A 15,069-nucleotide genomic window follows, 5' to 3' on the forward strand; every position below is an offset into this window, starting at 1 on the left:
AGATTAGAGAGATGCAGGAAAAAGATATAAAGCAAAAGCCCTGGTATCCAGCACTGATGGCAATTGGTAGATGCCGGATAAGTGTAATTTCTGGTTGTTTGAAACTTCTCTTCCAATACCTAACTAATGCACCTCATTAAGAATAAACAGTTTAAAAGACTAAAGACAAAAATACTATTCTATATTTACACCGAACAAACTTCTCTTGCATGAATATATAAATCTTAAAGCATTTTACTTTGTTTTCAGTCACATTCTTTGAAAACATTTAACTGTCGCTGCATCTGCAGGTTCTTCCCCCTCCAAAGAGCCACCTGAAAGACGAACAATAACATTATAGATAATTACCCCCCCCCCACCCCCCACTCCTCCACATTTAAAGATAAAACCTCTGGCTGGGGTGACTCTTACTAAGCAGGGTTAAGGATAAACTTTAAGAGAGTCACCCAAGAGTGTCAAACAGCTCTTCATCCTGGCAACACCATTTTATTCAAACACAACTTTATTCAAACAGCTGGCACAAGCAAAGCACGGCCAAGGCCCCCCTCTGGCTGAATATTTGCTCTCATCTTCACCAAAGGGTTATGGGTTACTTCAGAGAGTAAAAGTTTACTTTTACAGTTTTAAACTTACATTTTTTTACCCATTATTTAATTCTAATTTATATTTATTTTTACATGTTTCTAAAAATATTTGGTTGCCTGAATAGGGGTTTTAGTGAAAATAGTGACCTTGTAGTGTGGGAGCCTGGAGGAGATTACACTGATAACGAGGGGAGTTTTGAACTGAGGTGCTGTGGGACCAGTATTGTTTTTTAATTTAAACGTACAGCACAGCAACAGGCCATTTTGGCCCACGAGCGCATACCACCTAATTACATTCAATTAACCTATAACCCTGGTATGGTTCAAACAATGGGAGGAAACTGGAGCCCTCAATGGAAACCCACCCAGACACGGGGAGAACATACAAACTCCTTACAGATAGCGCAGGATTTGAACCCCGGTCCCAATTGCTGTAAAAGCTTTGCGGTAACCGCTATGCTAACCGTCCTGGAATTGGTTACTGTGGCAAGGCAGCAGCAGGTAAACTAGACCTTGCTTTTCCAGCTGAAGGGGCAATTCATTCACATGCCTGATGATCTAGCTAGCACACTGGCTATTCACAGCTTGGTCTCTGCCACACTGGAGACACCAATGGTCTTGAGGAACGTGTGTGTTCAGTCTGCAGGGGTGATCCTGAATTTCTGACTGTCTGCTATGTTCATTCCCCCCACTCCCCCTCACTCCCACTCTGATCTGTCTGGGCCATCTACACTGTTATAATGAGACCCAATATTCATCCTGCAATGAGCCTTTCATTCTCCAGCTGGACACCTGACAGTTGTCCGCACTCAATATGGAATTTTCCAGCTCTTTCTGTTTTTCACCTGTGAATGATCCATTTGTTTTATTTCTTCACTTTTGCTCTCTCTCTCTCTCTCTCTCTCTCTCTCTCTCTCTCTCCAGTCTGACCTGCTGGGCATGTCCCAGACCCTTCTTATGAATAACGTAACACAAGCTCTTACTCTGAATGGAACTCATTTGACTGGTCTCACTTTATCACAATTATTCCCTTTCTCCTATCCATCCCTCACACCACCTTTAATGTGGCTAAAACTACCTTTCCTAACTCTCTTTTCCAAATCTGCTGAGTGGTCTTTGGCCTGAAACATCAGCTCTCTCTCTCTCTCTCTCTCTCTCTCTCTCTCTCTCTCTCTCTCTCTCTGTCTACCCCCCCCCCCCCACCCCCACCACCCCTCATAAACCTTGCCTGACCTGTTGAGTGCTTCCAGCATTGTTCAGTTTTTTTCTAAGCAGCTTAAGGAAGGAACATTTTTCAAAACCCTCCCCAAGTTTCAGTAGCCATCTGGCCCCAAAACCTCTCCGTAGAATCGCCACTAATCTTTATCAATCAACTCTTGTAACTGAATATAATTCAATTAGATAAAAAAAGCAGAATTTGTGTCAGTGCAGATAATCAGCAATAGTTATGTATTCATCTCTCACATTGCCTCGATTAGTTTGCTTTAAAAAATGTCACTTTTTGTAAAACAGAATGTTTTACAGCTTCTGATCTCACTGCCGTGTTCGACAAATTGTTAGATTCCAACAGGCAGTGAAAGGAAAGCAGCGGGAATGTTGGAAGACGGAAATAAAAACAGTGGGAATGCACAGCAGGCCAGGCAGCTTCTGGGGAGAGGGGAATGTTAGGTCAGTCATGATTCATCAGCCTCAGTTTACTGACTTCCTTCTGCACAGGTGGAGGCTTTTTGACCCATTGGGTCCCAATGGACCTATCCCATCTCATTCATCTGAACCCCTGAATTCTATTATCTCTCCCATGCTCATTAAATCCCCCAGGAACCTTTTTTACCCTGCTCAAGGGGTCATTCATCTACAGTGCCCCAAGTGAAAGGGAATCAGAAACCTCTGGGGTTACAAGCACTGAGCAAACTCCTTCAGAAGGCCAAAGCCCTTCATTAGGAATCAGGAAGATCAGGCAGACGGCTGAATCAAAAGGTTATTTGGGGAGGGGTGAAGGGATGGGGAGGTGAGGAGATGAGGGAGGAAGGGGGTGGAACATAGGTTAACTGGCAAGGCATTGGAGGCACAGGTTGGAGGGTAGAGGGGAAAGAATCTGAGAAATGATTGGGGAAAAGGGCAGAGGGTTAAGAAAGGCAGGTCTCTGATAGCTAAAAAGAAGTGGGTGGGAGCTGGAGGAAGCTGGAGAGATTGGGAGACAGAGAATTGGGAGTGGGAGTTGAATAGAAATCAGTGATAATGGCATCTGGTTGGAGAATGCTGAGATGGTATTCCTCCAATTCAAGATTCAAGATTCAAGATTCAATTTATTGTCATGTAATTAAAAGCAGTGCCATATTACACAAAATTGCTTTTATCTGCTAAAGGCAGACATATTCACCATTGGCAGAAATTGCCTGAAGAGTCTCTTACAATCAGAGAAAGAGAAGCAAAAGAGATTCCCCCCAGAGTTATCGAGTGTCCGTAGATTCACCTCCAGTGCTCCCGTAGCCCCCATAGCCACACAGAGCCCAGTGTAAACCATTGGCAACCCGAGCTCCAGATTCAAATATCCGATACCATTAGGAACCCTTCAATGCTTTTGGTGCTCTCTCTCATCCAGGCTCCGATACCTGGTACCCCTTCAGCCAGTTTCGAGCCGGTCTCCAGCGGTCCGCAGCCTGGTGGAAGTCCCTTGACTGCAGTGTCCAGCTGCCCGCAGCCTCTGTGGGCTCCTCGTCTCGGGTCAACCCGCTGTCTGTGTGGGTCACTCAGCCACAGAACCTCTCACTGGTCCGTCGCTGCGAACATCATCCCATGGATCATCTCTGCTGCTTCTCCTACTTAGCTGGCGGGGGGGGGGGGGGGGGGGGTGGGGGGGTGGTCTTCCTGTTTTCTGGTGCCCTGTGCCAGTCCTTCACTTCCCTGGAGTCTGCAACACCTCGTGGCTGCCGCCGTATGTGTTCAGACTCCTCGGTCGCAGGATTTTAAATAACACTACCGTCAGCTCCTTTAAGCCTGTTCAGAGCCAGCGGCAGTCGACCTGGGCAGTTGGACCCTGCGGGAGCGCTGTGCCTCTGCTTCCCGCTCCCTTTGGGTCTACACCAGCGGCAGCACTGCCATTTTCTCCATCCCTCTGCCATCCCTCAGTTTGCGAGTGGCCTCAATTTGGCAATGCCCAAGGTATCTGGTTACATGCAGCTCCAACACAAGATGTTAACTGTATTTCCACAGATGCAGCCTGACCCTCTGAGTCCCTCCAGCAGCTCATTGTTTGCTCAAGTTTGCAGCTCTTGCGTTTCTCTTCATTATGTTATGACTGTGCTAGATTCATGCAATTAAACAGAACAATTATGCACCTTTTTGGCTTAACCAATTTAAAATAGCCTGCACACTAATTTTGCAAAATACAAGTGCAATCCCATTATACTATCTGATTTTAGTTAATTATCTCAGTTCTCATTTCCCATGGTCTCTGGTTCTATTGCCAATTGGATATTTATCTCCTCTGTGAAGAGAGAATTTAAAAAGTGTCAATGGCATTGACAGCAGTTTGTTCTAAACTTCACTGCTCTTTGATAAAAAAATAATTTCCCAAGAGCATGCAACAATGGGCAACATTTAGATTTACAATTAAATTCTCTCAACATTGTCGCTGAAACAAGTAGCCTTCGCTTCCCTGGTAATTAAAGATCAACTCCGACTGGTTAATTGAAGTCACAAGCCAATGAGGAGAAGCTGGAGGAGCTCAGCGGATCAGGCAACCTCTGTGGTCAGAAAAAGTCAGTCAAAATGTTGAGACAGAAAAAAAAGAACCTGAAAAGAAGGCTGATCATCTCCCTCCACGGATGTTGCCTGACCTGTTGAGCACCTTCAAGATTCCCACGTCTGGAGTTTTTATGTTTCCCTCTTGTTCTGTTCCAAATTAAGGTCTTGTGACCTTGGTATACAAGTCTGCTTGGCAGTGAAATGCACAGCATCATTTTAATGAATGATCTTCAAGTCCTGTGTCCCAGCGGCCTTTCAGGGTAAGGGGATTTTTTTTTAATCCCACTGCGTTGAATGGGTGCAATGCACAAATGTGCTAGAGAAACTCAGCAGGTCAGGCAACTTCTATCGGAAGTAAAGGGTAACCAACGTTTTGGGTGGAGCCATTCGTCAAGGTATGAGCAAAAAGCAGGCAGGCACCTGAAAAATAAAAAAAAACAGATGAGGGAGGAGAGGAGGGAGGACGGGGCAGGGGGAGGGGCACAGGCTAACAGGTAAGAGCTCATTGGTGGATACAGGTGGTGATGGGCTCCACAAGGCAGTAGATCGGAGTCAAAAGGCTTTTATTAGCTTAGATGTTAGGTGAGGATCAGGTAGCATCTGACCTCCTGGGAGGGGTCAGAAGGAAGGACGGGGTGGTCCAGGCCAGTACATACAGTTATTACAGTGGTGTAGTACTTCATACCACCACAGGCAGGAAAGTAGAAGACAAAGAAGCTGAGAAGTGATAGGGGGTGGGTGTAGCTTTCTTTTCTTTTCAACACTTTTTTTGATGTTGAAATTTCACATCCAAAAATATGTTAAAATTCAAAAGGATACATTACACTTAAATCATATCATTTCATCCAAAGTGCCCTATATGTTAATCAAACAGATTATATTGTATTAATATTTTATTATAAAAAGGAAAATCTAAACTCACTACCAAGAATGAAGCTGCTTGGCCAAAAAAACAGAAGATAGAATTCTTATCAGACGGATAAATTATCTCATTAATCAACATTTCTACCTTCATAACAAATCAAAGATTATAAAAGTAATTTAAAAAGGGTCCCCACAGTGTTTGAAAATTTGAATTCAAATCGGAAATTGAGCATCTAATCTTCTCTAAATTTAAACATGACGTCACCTAGCCATTGAGTTACCCCACCTAACTCCCTCCATCTGAGCAACACCGCCTGCCTAGCCATAACAGAAAAAAAAGCTTTCTGAATGGAGAGGGAAGGGGATGGGGATCTGTAGGACAGAGGGAGAGAGAGAGAGAGAGAGAGAGAGAGAGAGAGAGAGAGAGACTCGAATGAGAGTTTAAAAGAAACCAGAGAAGTCAAGTTTAAGTTCAATTTCAAATTCAAGTTTATTTATCATCTAATTGTAACAGTACAACCTGATGAAACAACATTTTCCAGTCTATGGTGCAAAACTGACCAGCTGCATCATGGTCTGGTATGGGAACATCAGTACCCCTGAGCCTTAAGTCCTCCAAAAGATAGTGGACACAGCCCAGGACATCACAGGTAAAGCCCTCCCCACTACTGAGTACATCTGGAGGGAATGCTGCCTTCAGAGGGGAGCTGCAATCATCAGGGATCCATCCACACCACCCAGCACATGCTCCGTTCTCACTGCTGCCATCAGGAAAGAGGTCTAGGTGCCACAAGACTCACACCACCAGGTTCAGGAACAGCCGCAACCCCTCCACCATCCGACTCCTCAATGACAAATACAATCAGGGGCTTATTTACCGTCTCTTACTTGTGCACTTTATTGTTTTTCTTTTATTGCACAGTCAGTTTGTTTACATTCGATATCTGTTTACAGCTCCTTTATTTGTTTACATGTTTATGCTGTGTTCAGTTTATTTTTTGCACTACCAATTAATGGTAATTCTGCCGCACCCACAGGAAAAAGGAATCTCAGGGTTGTATGTGATGTCATGTATGTCCACTGACAATAAATCTGAACTAAAGAAATAAATAAATAGAAAATAAATGAAGAAATAAAGAAACATTTATAAGTCTTATATACATTATATTAAATATAATTATTGTTAATAAATATTAGAGTCATGGGGAGCTGGTTTTGTAGTTCATCAGTCATTGAGCATTCTCGCTGCCCATGGGAACAAACTATTCCTCAGTCTGATGGTTCTGGCCTGATGCACCATCAATAATCACAAAACTGATAGGCCTTTATTAACTATAGACTGGAGCAGTAATTGATTGATGGAGGCAGAGTGGTATGGGGAGCATACAAAGGGCTATGGCTGCGATCAGTCTTGGGTGACATGTCCAGCCAGCAGCACATGGCTCTAATATTTCTGTATCTCTTTCCTGATGAGAGTAGCTGGAAGATGCTGTGTGCAGAGAGCTAATGGTCCTTACAGATTTTGCGAGCTCTCTTTAAACAATGATTCCAGTCAATTTCATCGATGGGGGGGTGCAGTGAGAGGGGCCTCGTGATCTTCTCTGTCGCTTTTATGGTCCTATGGATTGATCCCTAATCTGATGCTTTATGACAACTGTACCACACTGTGATGCAGCAGATCAGGACACTCTTATGAAGAGCTCTTGTAGAAAGTTGACCTGATGGTGGCCTGTAGCATTGCCCCCCCCCCCCCTCCTCAGCCTTCTAATGAAGTGCAGTTGTTGTTGTGGTTTCCTGACAGGTGCGGCGATGTTATGTGGCCCACAATAAATCTTTTCATAAGTGGACTCCAAGGAGGTTGGTGCTTTCCACTCTCTCCATTCCCAAGCTATTAATGTGCAGCGAAAGGTGGTCGTCTCTGGTCCTCCTGAAAAGTCCACAATCGTCTCGTTTGTCTTGTCCACGTTAAGACTTAGGTTGATATTCTTGCACCTCTTCTCTGTATTGTGATCCATCATTGTGGCTGATGAGGCTGACTACTGCTGTGCCATTTGCAAATGGGATGACTCTCGAACTGGATCTGGCGATGGAATTGTGGGTCATGTGAACAGGAGTGTGCTGAGCACACAGCCCTGAGGTGCACCAGTGCTCAGTGTTCTGCTGCCATTCTAAACAGACTGTGATCTTTCTGTTAGGAATTTCAAAATCCAGTTACAGAAAAAAGTGTTGAGGCGCAGAGACAACAGCTGCTCCACCCGCCGCTAGGGTATGTTCACATTAAAGCTGAAGACTATAAACAGCAGTCTGGCTTACAAGGTGTCATTCTCCAGGTAGGTCAGGTCGGAGTGGAGAGGCAAGACTATAGCATTATTGGTGGAACAATTTCATCTATAGGTGAATTGAAATGGGTCCAGTGTCTCTGGGATGTGCACTTTGATACATTCCATCGCCAGAGGCATGAATCATTTCATAATGGTGGAGGTCAGTGCCATTAGGCAGTAGTCATTCAGACTTGTTACTGTCAATCTCTTTGGTAGCAGGATCAAGGAAGGTAGCTGTCTTAAAACCTACAGGGACGAAGGACTGGTTCAATGACATGTTGAAGATTTCCGAGTCAGGATCTCTGACAGTTGGCCAGCAGAGTCCTTCACTGACCGACTGTGTATGCTGTCTGGTCCCGCTGCCTTGTGTGGGTTCACCCTGGCTAGGATTCTCCTTGCCTCAATTGCATCTCTGCAAGGGGCCTGTTCTTCAGGGAGAGAAGGAGCTTTCTTTGGCATCAGCCTGTTCTTCTCATCAAACCGTGCATAAAAGGTGCCCAGTCTGTCTGGAAAAGAGATGTCATTGTAATTGTCAGGTTGTCTTGTTCTCTGTTATTGTTTTGATACCTTAAGACATCCACCTCATGTTGCCAATGTCACACAGCTGTCTGGGTATGCTTTGCCTTCTACATTGCATGGGAGAATTCAGCCCTGGCTGATCTTAATCTTAGTGCTATCTTTTCTCCTGTCCTGAACGCTGTATCTCCAGCTCTGAGAAGTGCATGGATCTCTGTGTCCAACCATGATTTCTGGATACCCCTGGCGGTGTAGCATTTGATCGCTGTGATGTCCTTGACACCTTGGTTAATGCAGCCTGTCAATGAGCTTGTGTACTCGTCCATGTTGATGTGTCTGCTGTAGGTGGCAGACATGAAACAGCTCCAGTCTGTGATCTAAAAGCAGTCTTGTGCCCCCCCCCCCCCACCCTCTCCCCACCTTCCATGTCCTTATCTCTATGTGAACTGGTTTAGTTTGTTTTGGTGGGGTTAGTAGGACAGATATGTGGTCTAAGTATCCAAGATGGGGATGAGGAGCAGTTTTGTAAGCATCGGGGATGTTGGTGTACACCTGATCTAGGGTATTCTCCCTTTTGGCGGTGAAGTTGACATGCTGTTGAAAACATGGTAGAAAAGATTACAGGTTGGCGTGGTTAATGTCACCAACTACCATCATGGGATCATTAGGGCGTTGTCTGGGCTTCTCAGGTGGCACCATAAAACACCTTCATTCCTTCACCCTCATTTGCTAAAGATGGAACGTAAACTGCAGTAATCAGCGTGGCCGTAAATTCCCTGGGCAGGTAGAAGGGTTTGCATTTCACCCTCAGGTTTTCTACCTCTGCTGAGCAGTAGGTCTTTACAACAGAGGCATTTGTGGACCAGTTGTCATTAGATGTAAATGTACAGACTCCCTCCTCAAGCCTTGCCAGAAGCAGCAGTATCTCTATCTGCCCTGAGTTAAAAAAAGACCATCCAGTTGGCCAGCTGTCGAGATAGGCATCCAGGAGCAACAGTTCTGTAGTAGAGTGAAGCAAGAATGTTTGCACTCTGTGATTGTAGTAAAAACACAGAAATGCTGGTGGGACCCAGCAGATATCTCATTGTCCATAGGAGTTAAAGGTATATTATGGATGTTTCACACCAGTTTTTAGGTCCTCATCTTCAAATACTCTTCTGGATACTAAATTTTGAGCTAAGGTGGAATGCAAGTTTTAAAAAAAGGTTGCCCACCCCTGTCATAGAGTGTCAGGGTCACACACCTTGGAAACAGACCCTTTGGCTCAACTTGCCCATGCCGAACAAAATGTCCCACCCACACTTGTCCCATCTGCCAGCTCCCTCCAAACCCATCCTCTCCATGCATCTATCCAATTTTATGGTTTTAACACTTTAAGGAGTGAAACTGAGAGTGAATCTGTTTCAATCACAATACAAATTGAACACTTTTTGGGTTTTGCCTTTTACTTTCTGCATAGCTGATGTGTGTATTATTGATTTGGTTTCCAATCCCATCTATTGATCAATAGTGTCATTCAGCTCCTTCACTTCTCTCTCCCCTCAACGTAGATGTAATGATCCACACTACAATTTTGATCTGAGACCTCAGAGAGTGTATCGATCAAATCCACGTTTGAATCATTCTTTTGAGAGGGGTCCAGTTATGAGGAGTTCGGATGCACTTTAATATTGTTTTGAAATATTACCCTTAAGTAGAGCTGAGTGGAGTGTCTGCTGGGATAAGAGTGTTGTCCTGTGACGAGAGATTGATTAGTTTATGCTGAAGAGGTTAGACCAGTCACTTCTGAACCCCGAAGAGAATCTGAGAAACCATCTCCTCCCAAAAACTGCCAGGAATGTGAAACCTTTAAATTGTATCCATGTAGCAACTTTCATGTATCCTGATGACCAGTGGAGAGTTATTAAAGCACTAAATCTAATATGAGGAAAGGGGAGAAAAACTGAGCATATGGTTAGTGCAATATATTACAGCGACCCGGATTTCAATCTGGCGTTGCTGTTAGGATTTTGTACGGTCTCCCTGTGACTTGCACAGGTTTTCCTTGGGCGCTCCGGTTTTCTTCCACTGTCTAAAAATGAATGGGGTCAGTAGGTTAATGGTGTGGAATTGGATGGTACAGGTTTCGACTGTGCTGTATTGTTAAACTAAATAGATTGATAATTCCTCATAGTTACTGTTTGAAATTGTTACTTTTAAGTATTCTAAGGTACCCACTTTAGGGATAGAGAAAGAGAAACTATTGGCAGTGATGGGGATTAGACAGGCAGGAAAATCATGAAGAGCAGCCATTCTCAACCTTTTTTCGGCTATGGCCCCAGGATTCTGCTCGAAGTTTATGGGCCCCCTTCACTGTGAAGTAGTTGTTTTGGGTTTATCCTGTTCTTCTCTTCTACTGACTACATAAAATACATGAAAAAAAACCTTATATTAAGTGGGGTGAAAAGAAAACAAGGCTTTCACTTAGGTGTTCCCCCCACCCCTGGAGGCATCCCCAAAGCATCCCCGTTGATATTGGCTGATGAAGGACATGTTCCAGCATAGATCAGTTGTGCAGAATGGCCTTAGCTTGTATCGTGGACTCTATAACTTCATATTGATGCTGGAACAGAAGGGCAAAGAAGACTGTTGCATTGTGTGCCTTCATCTCCCTCCCTTAGCGAGGTAATGGAAATCACTCAGTATGTAACAGGGTGATGAGGATGAGTTAACTTACACAATGAAAGCTGAAAGGCCACAGACATCCTCATTCATGGGGATTTCAACTCATTCCTCTTCCAGTTCTGTTCCAGTCTCTTTCATTCAAGTAGCCTTGGTGTTGCAAGAGGTCGCTGCATTCCAATTCGGAGTCATTACTGCCTGTGCCTTCAGCTGCCAAGGGCAGAACACTCACATTCCCTCTGGGAGGAATGTGTAGAGAAGAACCAGTGATGAAACAAGGGGAAATCATTATCTTACGGAAGATTTGGAATTCACTGCGAGAAAGAATGGTGGATGCAGACTTACTTTTGCAAAGAATTGGATGAATAGTGAGAAAAAACTGCAGAGTAGGAGAAAGGGAATGGGATTAATTTGAATGATTTTCAAAGTGCAATATTTCTCCCGGTGCCCTCTGTCCATATATTTTACACAATGATTCTGCAATGACATCTATTCACGTTCTGCAACCTTTTTCATGTGACTTTTTGTTACGATGTTGGAGAGCCATACAGTACAGAAGGATGCCACCCAGGCATCTGACTTCATGCTAGCTCCTTGCAGAACAATGCTCTCAGTCTCCTTCCTTTATCTTCTTGTCCCCATAATCCCCATTATCTGGAACAACACTCAGAGGAGCCGGAGGAAGTCAGTAGGTCACACAGCATCCCTGTAGTACAATAGATACTCAACGTTTCAGGCCTGAGCTATTAACTTCTGCCCATTTAAAAAGTCCTGTCATGTGGGAGGCTTGGATTCAATTGCCTGACAGGGTGACAGTTTCTCATTTAGTTTTAATTGGGCATTGTGTTCAGCGCAGGCATTGCGACCCAAAGGGCCTGTTCCTGTGCTATATTCTCATGTGTCAATCTATTTTTCTTTCAAATCATTAACCCGCTCCAAATTCATGTTCAAGATTCTTTCTGTACATACTGTAGTACACAAAATCCATAATTTTGTATGTCCCTGAAAGACACACAGAGATGCCACCAGTTCGGAGCCTCCATCAAGACAAGAATGAGAAGCAGAAGACGGTCCTTCAGAGACATCAAGTATCCATGCATCCTATCACCTCTTCTGATGTCACTGCACCTGTTCCCCCATGACCTCTGCGGCCACACATCCTCCTGTCCAGTCCAGTGGTGAACCCAAGTTCTAGGCATCAGAGTCTCCCTCCTTGGCCACTGGTTCCCTGCCCCGATACGAACAGAAAACTGTCAGTGCCCGAGGCCCTTTGGGAGACTTGCTTCCTCACGAATCCCGGTCCAAATATTTGGTTCCTGGGGTGATTCCTTTTCGAGGCTGGGCTCTTCCCCCTCCTATTACCTCCCCAATGTATCCTTTACCTTTTCAGTCACTGTCCCATTGGAGAAGAGGAGTAACTTTCCTTCGCCTCCGCATCAAATCACCCACCAATCTCCTCTCCTCACAGAAGGACAAGCACAGCTCCTGACAATTTCTCATCCCTGGCACCCTCTCAAAGACTTTCACACCCAGCCCAACATGTGGTGACCAGAACAGAACACAGCTCCCCAGAGGAGGCATAACCAGAGGTTTGTAAAAGTTCAACTCACCCTCTCTGATTTTGCATTGAGCATTTGAATCCCAAATTCCCATGTCTTGCTAACTCCTTTCTCAAATTGTCCTACCAGCTTCAAAGTGGTATGCACATGAAGCCACAGGTTCCTTTGATCCTGTGTTACCAGCCCAGAGGACCCCAAAACCCAGCAGCAATAGATATTCACCAAGACAAATGGTTACTTCACAAAAGTTGCTTTTAATTATCTTTAAACATGAAAACAAGATCAAACTTTAACTTTTTACTATTAACTAACCTAACTTAACTCCCTTCTAATTCTAAGTGTATGTGTATGTAATGTGTGTGTAAGTTCAGAAAAGTTCTTTGATTCACAGTCCGATCTCACTTCTCATTCCTCCAAATTTACTGGTTGTACACAATTCTTATACTGGGTACAGAATTTAACATTTATGACGTTCACCAAGCTTTGGTGCTTGAAAGGTAAATTTTTTACTGTTCAGGAAGGTTCTTGTCAGTTTTTTAGAGAGATATTTGTTGTTTGCTGGACACAAACTGATTTCTTCTGATTAGCCATGTCAGCATCTTGCCGAAGAAAATTTCCCCATCAGGGTTTTTCAGATGATAACCTCTTTCTTTCAGGTCACCACAGAGTTCCTTTTTGTTTCTCTTCTTTCAAGTGAAACATTAGGCAGCCAGTCCTCTCCTCTTGTATGGACCACAACGGCTTTGACCAGGCTGAACTAAAAATTCACAACCCATCTTCAAAATGAGGTTTTTCCACAAGTTTGCCAGCTTGTCCTGTTCTAATCCCAGCTGCTGCTGCTCACTGCAGAACTAATCTCTTTCTCTCTTTCCCTCTCTCACTCAGAGATAAAGCCTGTTTTTCTCTCCCTGCTTGCAAAACCACATGTCCATCTTAGAACAGCAACCTGCACTCAGACAGCCTGCAGCTCCAAACCTATTTCTCTGAGTTCTTTCATCTGTTGCTTTTCAAAACAATAATTCATTTGTGAAGTCCCTTGGGCACTCCCCAAAATTTTGCAAAGGCACCCGAAGCCATCCTGTCTGGCTTGAGCAGAGCTCCAGTATTTTAAATGAGATCTGTTTTGATGTGTTTGTATGTGACCTACATTAAAAAACCTGTCACAATTTATCTCCTTTAAAACATAAACTGTATACAATATCAAACGCGACATAATCTGTCACACCTGCACACAGAATAGTACAGTATTTCTCCCCATTCTTTTCAGCCAAAATGCATATCCTCACATTGTCTCTAAATGAAATTCGATCTGCTCTACTACTTCATGATATGGCATCCTTAACAATACATCTATGAAATGCTTTGAGGTAATTGACTTCATTGATGGTGCCCAATCAATCAATCAATGAAACTTGAATGCCCTCTTCCATGAGGGCAAGTTGTGGAGACTGTGTCCACTATCTCAGACAGTCGTAAAACATAAAAATCTGTAGAAACTGTGGCTGAAGTAGAAGCACACAACATGCTGGAGAAACCCAGAAGGTCAAACAATGTATCTTGTACAGCAAAGGTAAAAATAGCCCGATGTTTCGGGCTTGAGCCCTTCATCAAGGTATGAAGAAATGTTGGCAGGCATCCGAGCAAAAGAGTAAGGGGGGAGGCGTGGCTGCAAAGGCAGGAAGTGATAGGTGGAGAAGGGAGGGAGGGGCAACAGCAATCAGCAAGAGGAGGAATGGCTGGATGTAAGGGTGGGAGGAGAAGTGGAAAGTGGAAAGGGGAAGGGGGAAGAGGAGAGCAGGATCAACACCTAATTTTCCATCTGGGCACTCTCCAACCAGATGGCATAATGTCAACTTTTCAAGTTTCTGCCAACCTGCTCTCCATTTTCCCCTTTCCTTCCCCCTTTCCAGTTCTCCTTCCTCCCCCGATCTCTGCTGTCCCCTCCCTCCTTTCTCCACCGATCTCCTCCTGCCTTTGCGACCACACCTCTCCCCCTTACTCTTTTGCTTGGACACCTGCCAACATTATTCCATGCCTTGATGAAGGGCTCAAGCCTGAAACGTTGAAAATGTATTTTTACCCCTGCTATATAAAGTACCCTGTTTGATCTGTGAGTTTCTCCAGCATTGTGCGTTTTCACCACTACCTTAGACACCTTCCCTGGCTTCTTGAAATATTCACATTTGCACAGATCCCAGAAGAATGGCTGTTGATAATCAGGATGGAAAACTTTGCTTCATTGCAGAACTGAAACAGCTCTCCCAGCTCATTTTGATCCACACACAATGCTGACTCTCCCTGCTACAAGTGACGCACTGGACTAAGTTCTCATCCAGCCTGCCAAGAGCACATGAGAGATCCTGACAAAGTTCAAGTTCAAGTTTATTGTCACATGCACCAAGATGCTGTGATTGAGCTTGTTTTGTAAGCACAGAAACATGGAACACTATAGCACCCTTCAGCCCATTTAATCCATGCCAAACTCTTATTCTGCTTAGTCCCACTGACCTAGCCCTCCATACTCCTCCCATTCATGTACCTATGGTGTCTCCATCCTCCACATCTTTTTCCAAACCCTCACTATTCTGTGTGACGTTTACCCCAAGTGTTCCCTTTAAACATCCCACCTTTCACCCGAAACCCATGTTTCAGTGGGAAAAAGCCTGCTTACATTTACTCTATCTATATCCCTCATCATTTTGCATACCTCTGTGAAATCTTGCCCCAATCTTCTATGCGCCAGGGATTGAAGTATTAACCTTTTAACCTTTTTCACTTTTCTCAGTAACTCACTGTGATGACATAATGGGTGGGGGG

General features: G+C 44.2%; 1 long non-coding RNA gene across 1 annotated transcript; it reads right to left on the minus strand.

Annotated features, from left to right (window-relative positions):
• Positions 1-218: 218 nt before the first annotated feature.
• Positions 219-15,020, minus strand: LOC138744021 (uncharacterized). The gene is made up of 3 exons (XR_011345199.1): positions 14,960-15,020; positions 10,749-10,932; positions 219-314 (listed from the first exon to the last, which is right to left on the minus strand). It is a non-coding gene; the product is annotated as an uncharacterized lncRNA (long non-coding RNA).
• Between the last annotated feature and the right edge of the window lie 49 nt (positions 15,021-15,069).

Source organism: Narcine bancroftii, chromosome 10 (genome assembly GCF_036971445.1).
Source record: "Narcine bancroftii isolate sNarBan1 chromosome 10, sNarBan1.hap1, whole genome shotgun sequence".
NCBI lineage: Eukaryota > Metazoa > Chordata > Chondrichthyes > Torpediniformes > Narcinidae > Narcine > Narcine bancroftii.